The sequence below is a fragment of the Helicoverpa armigera genome, chromosome 1, assembly GCF_030705265.1.
Source record: "Helicoverpa armigera isolate CAAS_96S chromosome 1, ASM3070526v1, whole genome shotgun sequence".
Classification (NCBI taxonomy): domain Eukaryota; kingdom Metazoa; phylum Arthropoda; class Insecta; order Lepidoptera; family Noctuidae; genus Helicoverpa; species Helicoverpa armigera.
Window position 1 is genome coordinate 9,021,562 of NC_087120.1, and position 13,888 is coordinate 9,035,449.

General features: G+C 35.5%; 1 protein-coding gene across 1 annotated transcript in view; it reads left to right on the forward strand.

The window, feature by feature from the left end:
• Positions 1–13,888, forward strand: part of LOC110378214 (glutamate receptor 1) — a 76,604-nt gene that overhangs the window by 6,806 nt on the left and 55,910 nt on the right. The gene's annotated exons all lie outside the window — the stretch shown is intronic.

Sequence of the window (13,888 nt, forward strand, 5' to 3'; positions counted from 1 at the left end):
CTCGTTATATTAAACTAGCTTTTGCCCGCGGCTTCGCTCGCGTTAAGAAGTATTATTATTAATTAGGTATGGTTTTTGCGGCTTTACTTTTGTTTAGCGTGTGTAAAAAATTAGGGCCTACAAAACTTCTTTGTACACAATATTCTTTACTAATCTGTCATTAGGCGCTAAAACTATTAAGTTATTGGGTGAACTTACTCGTGAGCAAGCAACATAAAACTGTCCATGAGAGAAGCAATGTTCTCTCAAGTCAATACCCGCAAATTTGAGAGTTTGCCCCTGAGACTTATTTATTGTCATGGCAAAGCAGACTTCAAACTAATACATTTTACATCCTTCATCATCCCTTATTTTATCACCCGTGGGGGTTGAATGGGAGTTGAATTAATCAAAATCGTATTTAAGCGAACGTCATCATAAAATTCTGATTCGTCATCAGGACTTCAAAATCCTTTCTTAAGGGTTGCCTACGCCATAGTAGCTTTATGCATGCAAAGTCTCAGTCCGATCGGTTTAAAATTGACAAAGTTTCATACAAACTTTCATCCCCTATTTTATCCCCTTGGGGGTAGAATTGATCAAAATCCTTTCTTAGCGGATGCCTACGTCATAACATCTACCTGCATGCCAAATTTCAGCCCGATCCGTCCAGTGGTTTCAGCTGTGCGTTGATAGATCACTATGTCAGTCAGTCAGTCAGTCACCTTTGAGTTTTATATATTTAGATCTTTAGGAATTTCCCGTCGCAAACCATTCTTTTTAAACCCCGACGCAAAAACGACGGGGTGTTATAAGTTTGACGTGTCTGTGTGTGTGTGTGTGTGTATGTGGCATCGTAGCTCCCAAACGGATGATCCGATTGTAATGCGGTTTTTTTTGTTTAAAAGGAATGTCATTCGGGAGTGTTCTTAGCTATGTTTGGTGGAAATCGGTTTAGAAGGTCATCAGCTCGTTTGTTAGGTGTGATAGGAATGTTACACGCTCAGTTTACTTGCAAGCATATGTGGGATCTAAAATTTGAAATACTAATGTCTTCTGGAACCACTGAGCTGGTCTGCTGTTAGGACACAAAGATAAGAGACGTCCCTGAACTGCCTTTTAGTAAACCCATCGAGTTTGGGCTCGTTTAATTTGTCTTGACTAGTTTTCTTCATGTTTCTAATTGACGAGAACCTAATGCTGGAAATGGGATGTGGCGGATGAAACTCTAGAATGGTATATAACCCTGGATCAACAAAGGTCCATCTTTATTGTTTCTCAATCTGTGCAATTCTCCCAGAGCCAGTTTGTCATGAGGATTGTTAAACAGCTTCCTTTGGCTGAGATCGCATATAGCGAACCCATCATAAAAAGAAGGAAAAATTAAGGAGCTCCTTTAAAAAACCATGAAATAAAATAAAATTATAAATTTAAAAAAACCCCCGACCCAAAAAAGTACGCAATTATTATGACAAAATGTTATAAACGATAAACCCTATAAAAAGCAAAAAATAACTTTAAACACTACGTAAGTACCAACTAAAGCATGTCAGACTAAACAAAATTTTGACGTGTCGACGGTTTTATTTAAACCGTTTAAATATCTCGTAATGTTGAAACTGATTGTAATTTTTAGGATAGCTCTTTGATTTTATCTAGCCAAACATAAGAAATGGCAATAAAAGTTGATTATTTTATGCAATAAATGTGAAAAAGTGCCCATCCCTCCCCTACCTCCCCTAAAGTATGAAATGACATTACGAATCGAAGTGAAATGCGAGTTGTTGATCGAATTTTATAGAATCGCAGGACAGGTGTAATTCACGGCTTCAAAATTATTTTACATCTAGGGCTTTTACAAGCATGGAATTATTATTTATTCATAGCCGTATTTAAAAAATCATTCATAAATTTAAATTACCGTCAGTGATACTGTAAATGTTATGACAATCTAAGATTCTTATATTTCCATCTAGTGCTTCTTCATCAATTCGTTTTATCGTTCTTGAATCTTGTCCTTTCAATCGTATTCAGTCAATAAATAAAGTAACACTGTTGTGATCGGTAATGTATGTAGGTACATTTGTTCGATATACAGTGTGCCTCTAATTTTCCTGAGTCTCAAGATTTGGGCGCATACAGGGGTACTACATCAAGCATCCGTATCAATAGATGCCTATAATCTTCTCCTTCATTTGTCTATTCACTTTGTCTGACGCCATATTTAATCGAAAGTGATTTCCAAATCGGTTGATTTTAAAATGGGTACAAGAGCTAACAACTGCAAAGAAAGTCTGTTATTGTTATAGGAAGTAAGGTGAGGTTTTAAAGGGTACCTACTCCGTAAGTACAGGCGTGAATTAGCATCGCGCAGCGGGGTTCTGTTGCTTATTAAGAAAATACGCTAGCGCCTCACTCAACCTACTAATCAGTACGTGAGCTCTTTTCTCGTATACCAGTGTTGGCGCTTACCTGTAAATATCTCACCTCTTTGAATATCCTGCAAGTTTATGCCCCGACGTGAAAGATGAGCTAGCAAAATTTTCTTTTATTACAAAGCTATTTTAAATAAATTATTCGCAGTATCAAACGCTTCTCGCATTGTAATCATTTACGTATCTCTTATATTTGTGCGTAGATTATGATATTATTTAACATTGATTTGTCCCCACCAATTTCTTTTGTTTTGGGTTTAAGTTTATTTATTTTATTATTGTAGCGTGATATATAAGAATAGATACTCGTATATCGGGTGTGTCGTACCTAACCATATTAAATCCTATCACATTTACTTAATGATATTCTATGGCGAATTTTAAAAAAAATAACCTAACCCATTCAGTGGTTTAGCCACAAGAGTCATTTTTCGTTTTGTGTGAAGCAGAGATAAAGTTAGGAGTATTGAATGTTTTGACAAGTTGACAGCTGTCAGAAGGTAAGATTTCCGTTGTTTGTAATGACTGACTCTTATATGGTGTTCTAATGCCCATTTTCACCAACAAAATCCTTAGGGATCCCCTAAGAGCATTTAGGGAACACTTTAGTTACTTAGTAGTCCCTTATAACCTTTGAGTATTGGGGGAGCCCTTATTCTGAGTGACACTTAGTTAGGGAAACATTGAGAGATTGTTGGTGAAAACTTGCATGATTCTCGCACATTTTTATTTTATTTACTTCGTTTGAATAATATATTTTTTTTACGTATTTTATTCTTTTCTTTGTGCTAATTGACATTATTAGCCAGTATAATTACGTATTTAATTTAATGTAATTAGGTACGAAACACTTTGTATAAACGCAAAGTTATGTAATATAATGATTTTATGTACCTACTTATTTCAATATAACTTTATATTAAAGTTAAGTTTGTTTTAAGTGGAACTATAGATATTATATTTAGATTACGCTTGCTTGAGTATATTACACGTCTCCTTTAGTTCGGAGCTTAATCACGTCCGGAAAAGGATATTAAGAAACTTCCCAGTACACGACTCAGTAGCCGTCAATTTTAATGGAAACTCCATTCCCTCTCCCTGAAATGTTGGGAGGGTCTTGCAGTACGTAGCAATATTTTGTCATTTTAAATAGGTACCTAGGTAGGAGAGCGGGGGGCTTGTCGTAACAATTTTTCGTTTCTTTCCACAAAAGCTTACTTGTTCTTTATTTAATCAATCTAGCATTCCTTTTCAAAAAGCACGCATAATTTCACGACGTATTCGTGATCGCCGTGCAAGATTCAGTGCCTACAGGTAAAGGGTCAACAGATCTATTTCGTGCATTGCGTTCACGCTGCGATACAATTAGCTTGTGCGTGCTCATCTGCAGTCCGTGATGGTCTTAATAATGCCATATTATTTTCCATAATTTCACCTATATTTGCTCGCATGTATCTTCCAAAGTTTCTTCCTCTGTAAAAACATAATATGATTAAAAGACGATTAGCTGAAAATTAAGAAAAATAATTGAAAGTAAACGTAAAACACATGTGTCTTTTCAAACGATGTACCAACAAGTTGAAATAATGTATTTGATATGGTGCAATTTAAATATTACCCCAAAAAAGCTACAAAAGGAATGATACGACGAAAGGAAGGGACGACCGAATATAAATCATAATAGAATCATGCCCATTTTCACCAACAATCTCTAACCGTTTCCCTATCTAAGTGTCACTTGGAATAAGGGCTCCCCTAATTTGCACACTTACCTAAGTTCATTTTCACCACACTGGGTATCACTTATATACATGTATCCCTTAAATAAGTGACAAATTACTATGTTTAGAAACGATTGCGCATTTTTCAAATTGACAGCTGATGTTTGTGTGCGTTGAGGTTAGTTTTTGGTTAGTTGGTTTGATGTTCGATTCGATTTGATCGTCTCGCGTAGTGTTAGATTTTACAAATATTGTTGAATAGATAAGTTTATTTTACACTACATATTATGTTTACACTATACTACAGAATGCAAAAAATCTAAACAAGTACCACTTATACGCCCCTTACAAAACATAGGTTAAATGAAATGGGTCATTTCACTAAGCCCATGCGCGTTGGACTGGCTAATTGACTATTCACGTGTTATAAACGTTGCAGCTAGGTGTAACTAAGAACAACCGCCGGTAGTTAGAAAAGCCGTGTAACCCCATAAAAGAAGAAAGGTGTTGGATACAGATTGAAGTCGTCTCTTCTAAAATCAAAGATCTGTTTGATCAACAAAGGAAAAAAATGTTTTTTTTTTAATATTTTGATAGGCACGTGTTTTAAGACTATCTGAAAGGTCGTCGCTGTCACAGATAAAAGACTTCCACAGCTTGGCGGTGGTATCCCCCAAGCTGGTAGGATTTGTCCATACTCAGCTTGGTCACGCGTGTTGGTGAGCAGTTCGGGATATGTTTAGTTTCGAAGCAATAATTCAACATGGTGTAACTCAATGCTATTTATACTTTGACCAGAGCCTCGTCCGTTTTTAACAGGGTGCAAAACGGCCGGTGAGACACAGGACCACTCATCTCACCTGATGCTTAAGTACTTCGTTAGTCTAGTGATCGCTTTGTTTTTTTTTTTTTGTATACTCCTTTTGTATAATGTTTCGCAAACCAGGCGTGACTAGTTTTGTATCAGTAGGTAAGACTTTTTCTGGATTTTGTCCAGCTCTGCTTCTATTTGCCAGTTCAACATTTTAAATCCCTTGTCAGATTTGGGCTACCTGCCTTTCCATGCCACTGAGGAGAGCCTGCGATTCCTGTGTGTTTTTCTGAACAACGACGAACACTGGAACCCGTTATCGCCATTCAGTTATTTATTGTGTTCCTGCTTTGCTTTCTAGCTCTACAGTATTCTTCCCATACTGCAGAAAATGTGAAATTGTTGTAAATAAATATATTTTAAATAAACGTTTTCCCGTAAATAAACAGGAAAATATCACGTAATGGAAGAGCTTAAAATACACAACTTTGCTCAAAATTTACTCGCGTCGCTCGGGAGCATGCTTTAGAATGCTTCATTACGTTCGGGATTCAATAAAGCGCCCGTGACACTATGCTTTTATTAAAACTTGTTTCAACGGTACAGCAACCGTAAGCATACCAGTGCAGCAGACATTGTAAACTGATCACCTAGAGCTCAACATCATATTATTATAGTGTGTATTATTGTCGTATTTTCTTTATTTAATGATCAAGGATGTTCTTGTATCTTATTTATAATTTATTTATTCAAAATCTTTTTTTTTTTTTGGAATGTTTGAAAGAGGTTCATAAAACAAGATGAGACACTGCATATTACGCATTGACGAAATACTGAATTGAACAAATTTCTTTTAATTTTCACAGTTTTATAACAAATACACCAGCAAAACATGATATCTTTTCATAATATATCGGGACACCTTTTCACACACGGCTGGTTAGCCCCATGGTAAGTTATTAATTAACTTGCCGGACTGCCGAACCCGGGACCTCAGGTTCGGCAGTCCGGCATGGTGACCATTGCGCCATCGAGGTCGTCATCTTGTGACTATTTATTAGATTGCTTCACCACAGTAAAGTAAATTATTTTAGTATTTTCAGCACTGCCGATAGAATATCTAATGGTTTAGGGACAAAAAGCTTTCATTGTGCCTAATGGTAGTTACCATTTTTACTTAATTGTAGGGGTTTTCTATTGAATTAGTGGGTAACCTTTTGTATGTTTTGTTATGTAAAGGTCGTTGAAATCGAATAAAAAAATTAAGGTATGATTGACGCCATGGCGTAGGTATATGAATTTTGTACATAATAATATGTTATTTATATTGAACATTCCTTATTAAAAAGGTAATCTGTGAATCTTAATGCGAACTAAATTGATATATTATCATAATTTTACGCAGCAACGCGAATATATAGAAGTATTTGGGTTGAACCCTTGGCTCTTAGTGTATAGGCGGTGAGAATTAAACGACCTTTTCAATCGATATTGCAATTTATTCCCGCATAATATTATCACAATTATCGCTTCACTACTAAATCGGGTGTGTCGTACCTAATCGCATTTAATTTAATTATACTGGTTAATATAAGTTGATTAAACCAAAGAAAAAGAAATACTTAAAAAAAAAAAATACTTTTTAACAAAGTAAATAGAATCAAAAAAGAAAACCATTTAATGGATTAGGTATTTTTTTTACAATTAGCCATAGAATATCAAAAAGTATATGTGATAGGATTGAGTGTGATTAAGGTACGGCACACCCTGTATATGTCATCTATCTATGACCCAAAATGTCGAACGCATAGTGTCTATTTTCAAATATTCAAAATATAATGACACTATCAATATACCTATATAAAACATGGTTATAGAAGGTGCGGCTAACCTAACCAAACCTCGTTAAACAACTTGCGATTCCTACTTTATTTTCCAGGACCTAATTATTCTCGAAGCCACTTCTTTCTGACTTCAACTAAAAACTAAATAAAATCGTGGTTTACGTTTTTATTTTATAAAATGTCCAATTTTTAAAGCGTTTTTAGGGTTCCGTAGCCAAAATGGCAAAAACGGAACCCTTATAGTTTCGTCATGTCCGTCTGTCCGTCTGTCCGTCTGTCACAGCCGATTTACTCGGAAACTATAAGTACTACAGTGATGAAATTTGATGGGAATATGTGTTGTATGAACCGCTACAAAAATATGACACTAAATAGTAAAAAAAAGAATAGGGGTGGGGCCCCCCATACATGTAACTGAGGGATGAAATTTTTTTTTTCGATGTACATACCCGTGTGGGGTATCAATGGAAAGGTCTTTTAAAATGATATAAAGTTTTCTAAAAAACATTTTTCTTAAAGTGAACGGTTTTTGAGATATCAGCTCTCAAAGTCGTAAAAAGTATGTCCCCCCCCCTCTATTTTTATAACTACGGGGTATAAAATTCTAAAAAAAATAGAGGTGATGCATGCTAATTAACTCTTTCAACGATTTTTGGTTTGATCAAAGTATCTCTTATAGTTTTTGAGATAGGTTGATTTAACTGTAATTTTGGTTAAGTTATTGTGCTTACACTGAAAACGATGGCTGAACCTTATAAGATAGATCAAAAAATATACTACAGTATTGTACACCTTTAATTCACCAGGTGTATAAATTGACATAATAAGTTTATTATATTTGCTGCTACGGAACCCTTTGTGCGCGAGCCCGACTCGCACTTGGCCGGTTTTTTATTCTTTAAAACAGGTGTTCTTTTGCTCCATCTACCAATTGCTTAGTGAAATTCTGACGGTCACGTTTACACAATGGATCGATTTGAAACGAGTTTACACTCGTTTACATTCGCACTAACATTTTAAATAATATGAAAGTGTCATGTTTTAGCGAGGCTTTTAACATTTAACTTGATACTTATTACACGACATAAACTGTAATTACGTGAAGAATTCCCACGTAAGCCGCTGGCTCCAGTCCAGTTCCCACGGAGCACCACCAACTGTATAGAAGTTTTAAAACTACCCCCGTCCTAATGTAGCTGCATTACTGAACATAATGTGTACTATTTTATTCTGTTTATTAGCAAAAGCGAGGATTCTCGGTCCAAAGTGTTGGAAATCCGTTACAAGATATTTTTTTAAAATTCTTACCTACATAACTCCATATATAGCCTAGCCGTTGACGAGCCTTCTGAATGTGTCACGAAACCTTAGAAAAGTTACAAAATGTTGATAACTCGTTGTGCTCGGTGGGAGGTGGACTGTATCAATAGTTTGCGGTAAACACCGGGAAAGAGAGAAAACCCGGCCTTAAAATGAAAACAACTAGTTAAAGAAATCAAGAAAAAACGAGGGGGCGGCTCGCTGCGAGACGGCGTGATGACAACTCAAAAAAACAAATGACAAACTAAAAAGTAAACAGCTAGTTGCAGCCAGTACTGCAAGGAGTTCGGAATGCGTACGAACCTCGCCCTCGTTGGTCATTTTATTAGTTTAGTGACATAAAAATATTACAACAAAAATCAAAGGGTAAAAAAATTAAACCGACTTCCAAAAACACTAAAAAGTAAAAAAAAAACGAATTTTAGGTGCATCGGCCTAGAAGTCGGTGTCTAATGGATGTTACTAAGTTAATTTTGCCACCGACTTCTAGGCCGATGCACCTAAAATTCGTTTTTTTTTTACTTTTTAGTGTTTTTGGAAGTCGGTTTAATTTTTTTGTAAAAAAGTTTTTTATTTACAACTTTTCAGTGATACAAATAGTTGTCACTATCCATATATGTGGAAAGTTCTCATCAATACAAAGAATATAAGCCCAAAAACGAGGTATTTTACATATTCAGTTGTCGAATTCCCTCGACCTTCATCATCAGGTCAGCTCCAAACCTGCACTGTTGCAAAGGTCTCGTCAATACAAATAATATAAGCCCAAACACGAGGTAGTTTACATATTCAGTTGTCGAGTTCCCTCGACCCTCTCTGGTCTCCATCATCAGGTCAGCTTCAAACCTTCACTGTTGAACAGTGCTTTCAGGCATGCACCTGAATGTCAAGTTTTTACCCTAAGTATGCCTACAACTTTCGAAAGTTTCCCTCGATTTCTCAGGGTTTCCATCATCAGATCCTGACCTGATGACGATGGGACCAAATGACAAGCATAACCTTTCAAATAAAAAAAGAATTTTTGAAATCGGCCCAGGCGTCTTTGAGAAATCGAGTCACAAACATAAAAAAAAAAAAACAGCCGAATTGAGAACCTCCTCCTTTTTTTGAAGTCGGTTGAAAAATACAAAAGATAAAATAACAAACACTAATTCCATCGTTAACACTCGTATTACCACACATCCCTTAGAAATCTTATTATAATTGCAAGCTATATTGACGAGCTCTCTGATGTCATAATTGTGTACCTATCCACATGAATACACACAAATCATTCGTTAAAAAATCTTTACTGAAAACTACTAGCAATATTGGTCCTGGTGAAACCAATCCTGATAATATTCTAATTTACTTTATCCAAATTGAATTATTTTGACATATAAATTATTTCTTCTGAATCAAATCGCCAAGCCACGTATAAATAGGTAATGTGGAGTGGAATACCAAAATTCATGACATGTATCACATTTCAGTTCGCACGAGTTTGCTAAACCAACTAATACCATAGTTTCAATATCTATTTTGATTTAGTCTATCAAAAGTGTAACTGGGCCGTAAGGTAAGCTATGCCTGGAACATTGAGTGTAATATTGTAAGTGGAAACAGCTGATGCGACTACGTCAAACGTGCATCTATCAATACTTCACACTTCGGTGCACTGCTGTGGCAAGCTTTCAGTTAACACAGATAAAATGTTTACACTGGGATTGTCATACCGCATGAATACTTCGGAAACAGCATAACATTGTGCCACAATGTGAATGGTGTGGGAAGAAGACTACGAGTATACAAACTTAATAAAACTCAATAAAATTAAATATTTAATAAATAAAACTGCTAAGGATTTTATTTTGGTGCGGACTGTTCTGCCGTTTTTCTGTAGCGTTTCAAATCTCACTCTAGAGATGCATCAGCAGCACTTATCTTGTTTGTCCTCTTTCTTAAAATAACTAGGTATCCACTTCTTGGATGGTTGAGCCGTTCGAACAAAGGGTTGCGAGCACTGTCCTGACCAGGACCTGATCTGATCATAACACTCATAGTGGGCACACAGATCTTTGAATTAGAAGTCTGCGGTAACGTTACTGGTCCACTTGCTGTGGGATTACTTATTATACTAGTTACGTTATTTGATAGCTATTCTTAATGTCTTTGTTTTGTTACACCTGTACAAGTGTTTTTCTTTGCCTGAATTTATTTGTCACATTGTGTATTTAGTTAACATTCTATTCCTCTTGACGATAAAGGTGAAAAATGGCTCTATATGGCTGAACCTACTAATCCTACTACTTCCTACTAATATTCTATTATACTATTTATACTATTTCAATAAATGAGAAAGTTTGTGAGAATGCATGGATGTATGTTTGTTATTCTTTCACGCAGAAACAGGACCGGTTCGGTTGAAATTTGGTACGGAGATAGGTGATATCCTGGATTAATGTATAGGCTTTTTTATTAACACATCACGCGGGCTAAGCCACGGGCGTAACCTGGTATAAAATAATAAAGCTTTTGACTGTACCAAGGAAGCAATATGCTTACTGAGGTATTTATAAACTTTTTTTTCTTTATTTCCTCGACCCGACTGTCATGCAATCTGATTTTATAACACGATTTTATAACACAACGATTTCTTTGATACCTGAGGTGAACTTGCGGGGCTGAAAAGAATCTATCTTTGAGAGTGACAGAAAGTATAACTTGTAAAAGACTCTTAGACTTATCAATCCATGATTCAGCCAAATAAAATAAACACACAGACTGAGTCTTTCCGTCATATCATCAAAAGCATTGTGTATTGCATAAATATTTGCTGATTGGACGATCGATGTCCGATGTCCGAAGCCATTCATGTCCTCTACACATCAAAAATCATATTCATATTTTAAAGAAGACATTTGATTGTGAAAAAAAAATCTGTAATTGTTATGTAATACTTTCAAATCCCATAGTCACGTGGAAACATTACCCTTTGAGTTGCGATGTTTACTTAGACCTTTTATTATTAGGGCTTCCTTCTATTCCTACTAAGGTTTCCAAAGGACTTACCCTGTTATGTAAACCATAGGCAACGTAGAAACTTGCTATACCTATAATACACTTATATAGCTATGTATCATGATTACTGTTGGAAGGGAAAATTCTGTAAATAATAATAATAACTTTTTTATTCAGATAACCAGAGATCATCCATACTTACATACATACCAATTTATAGAAATAAATTACACAAGTTCAAGTAAAGCTTTCATACGCATTATTCTACGACTTTCATTAAACATACTTCTAAACAGAAAAGAGTTTGTAATACTAATCCTGTAAGTTTTCAAGTATCCTAACATAGTATTATAACTATCTACCCGTTTCTGAGCTGGTGGCCTCTAAGAGCACAAACACTTAATCTTATTTGATAAACTATAATCATCTCTGTGTGGATATTATTTTCTGGATCCTGTTTGACCATACGTTGTTCCCCTTTCACAACGCTATTGATCAAAATTTCGCTTAGCTATGGCGTACTACCGCTTCCCCATTAAATTAAGAGCGTAGAAGAGTGAAAGAGACGGCTGACCTGGCGCCCGCAACACCCGGAACATACTTTGAGAATGCAATCAACATGAAAGCCTTCAACTTCAGCGTGATTTACGATTCAAATATATTTTTCCGTTATTAAAATGTTAACCATTGAAAAATATGGCGTTTGGGAAATTAATGTGATTCATATAAAAAGTATCTTTAAATTTCTTCAAAATGTTCCTGTCTACTTTCTAAATACGATTTTTTTATTCTGTCTTTCGGGGTCTTTTTATAGTTTTTCTCCGCTCTTCTTAAGTTATCTACTAGTTCTTTTTGATATTTCAAAAGTACGTCCATGATGGTGTCGAAAAAGGCATGTGAAAATTTGAAAAATGAGTACAATTATTTGAAAAAAAAAGGCGTTGAATTTTCTCACACTTAATATCCGGCGATTGGACCACAAGTATGACCAAATAAATGCACCCAAAAACAGTGATGTGATGTGTGAAACCGGAAAATATATATCACTCGGAAATAGTGTAAGTTCACAGGTTATGCCTTTAACTGTACTGTAAAAGTTTGCGTCACGGAATTTAGACTCTGTTTACACCATTTTTCGCTGACTATCGAACTGGGTGAATTAAATAAAGTGCCCTTAGAAGAGTTCATATGCTCATTTTTCAACATGTTTCCATCAGCTGTTAAACCTTATTGAAAAACTAGGTATTAAGTGCTCATACAAAGTGCCCATGTTGCTACTTCAGCACCTTCTCTGTTGCTGTTTGTTATTATGTTTCTGAACTTCGCCTCACCAAAGATTTTTTTTACAAATCACTATTGTGTTTCGTGTAGGTGATTTTAGAAGAATTAATAATCCAGGAAACAACACAAATCATCGTATTATTTAACAAAAATAGGACCCATATACGACCAGTAGACGTACCTGAACTAGAGTTGTTAATTTAAATTAGCAGCTTTGAAATATTGTCAACAACAGCTATAAAATTTCATACAAAGAAAAGTTTAATTTTGTTCCCTTGTGCTATTCTTCTGTTTAGTCTGTTAGAGGCACAGAGCTGCAATTCACTGGGGATTTTTAACTGCATTAATAAAAATATTACCATCTTAGTAATATTCCACCTCGCTATTATCGTTCCATAAAATCCCCGACACCGTAGCGCCCGCCCGTGGTGTACAACACTTTTGCGCGTTGAAAAAGTTTCTTTTAATCTTCTTTTAATGAAGTTATAGTCGCACATCCAGGTAAGACACTTTCAAGCACAAACAAATCCTATTTCATAAAACTCAAAGTAAATAAGTTTTATTAAAATATTGCTTTTGTTTATGAAATTAAACAGCAACCTTTTACATTTTAGTAAAGCCGAGTAGGCACGGTATTTGTTCAATTCTGTGATCTATATTTCAATACACTTCTTTGTTTTATTTTTGAACTCCGGAATTTACAATGTACAATAGGTGGATATTATTATAATTACTTACTCCTTTGCAAACAAACGAACACTTATAAGAATCTTGTATTTGAGGACTTCATATATGTTTCAAATTATTTAAGTGACTGTAATATGCTTGAAAAACACGTTTGGTGGAGTCATTTACCTGTACTAAATGGTCCGGTATTTTAGTGTTAACTATTCTACTGGTTAGATATTCTGCCATAAATAAATACAGTTTAGATACGTCTTGTGGCGCAAATATAAGTGCCTACTGTAAAGGGATCATGCACAGTGTTCCTCAAACCCTAGGTCTAAATACATTATAGGCATTTCAATGAAATGCTTCGCTTCAGTTTTGTGTTTATCATCTGTGTTTATTAGAGCTTCAGTAATATTATTCTTATCAAACTCATTAGACATTACTTAATTATTACGTGCAACAGACTGTAACTAATATTGCCAAGTGAACGCTTATTCGTAAACCCTGTCTTGAAACATTCCACTGCAATAAAAATAGGAAGTAAGGTGGAAAATAGAAGAAATATTGCTTACGCTGGAAACTCAAAATGGCTCTTAGGGCATAATGTTCGACCAATGCGAACGAAAAAAGACGCTGTGATAGTATGCGGGCACGTAAAGCAAGGCGGGTTTGCGTGTTCCAACGGTATTAAAGGAGCTAGCGAACTGTGGCTTCAGTGATTCAGATAAACGTTTCGGTCAGCAACCATATATCAAATGGATGATGCTTTCAGAATACGGGTGTTCTCGCTTTTTCACTGTAGGACCGATAAAGATGTCCAATGAA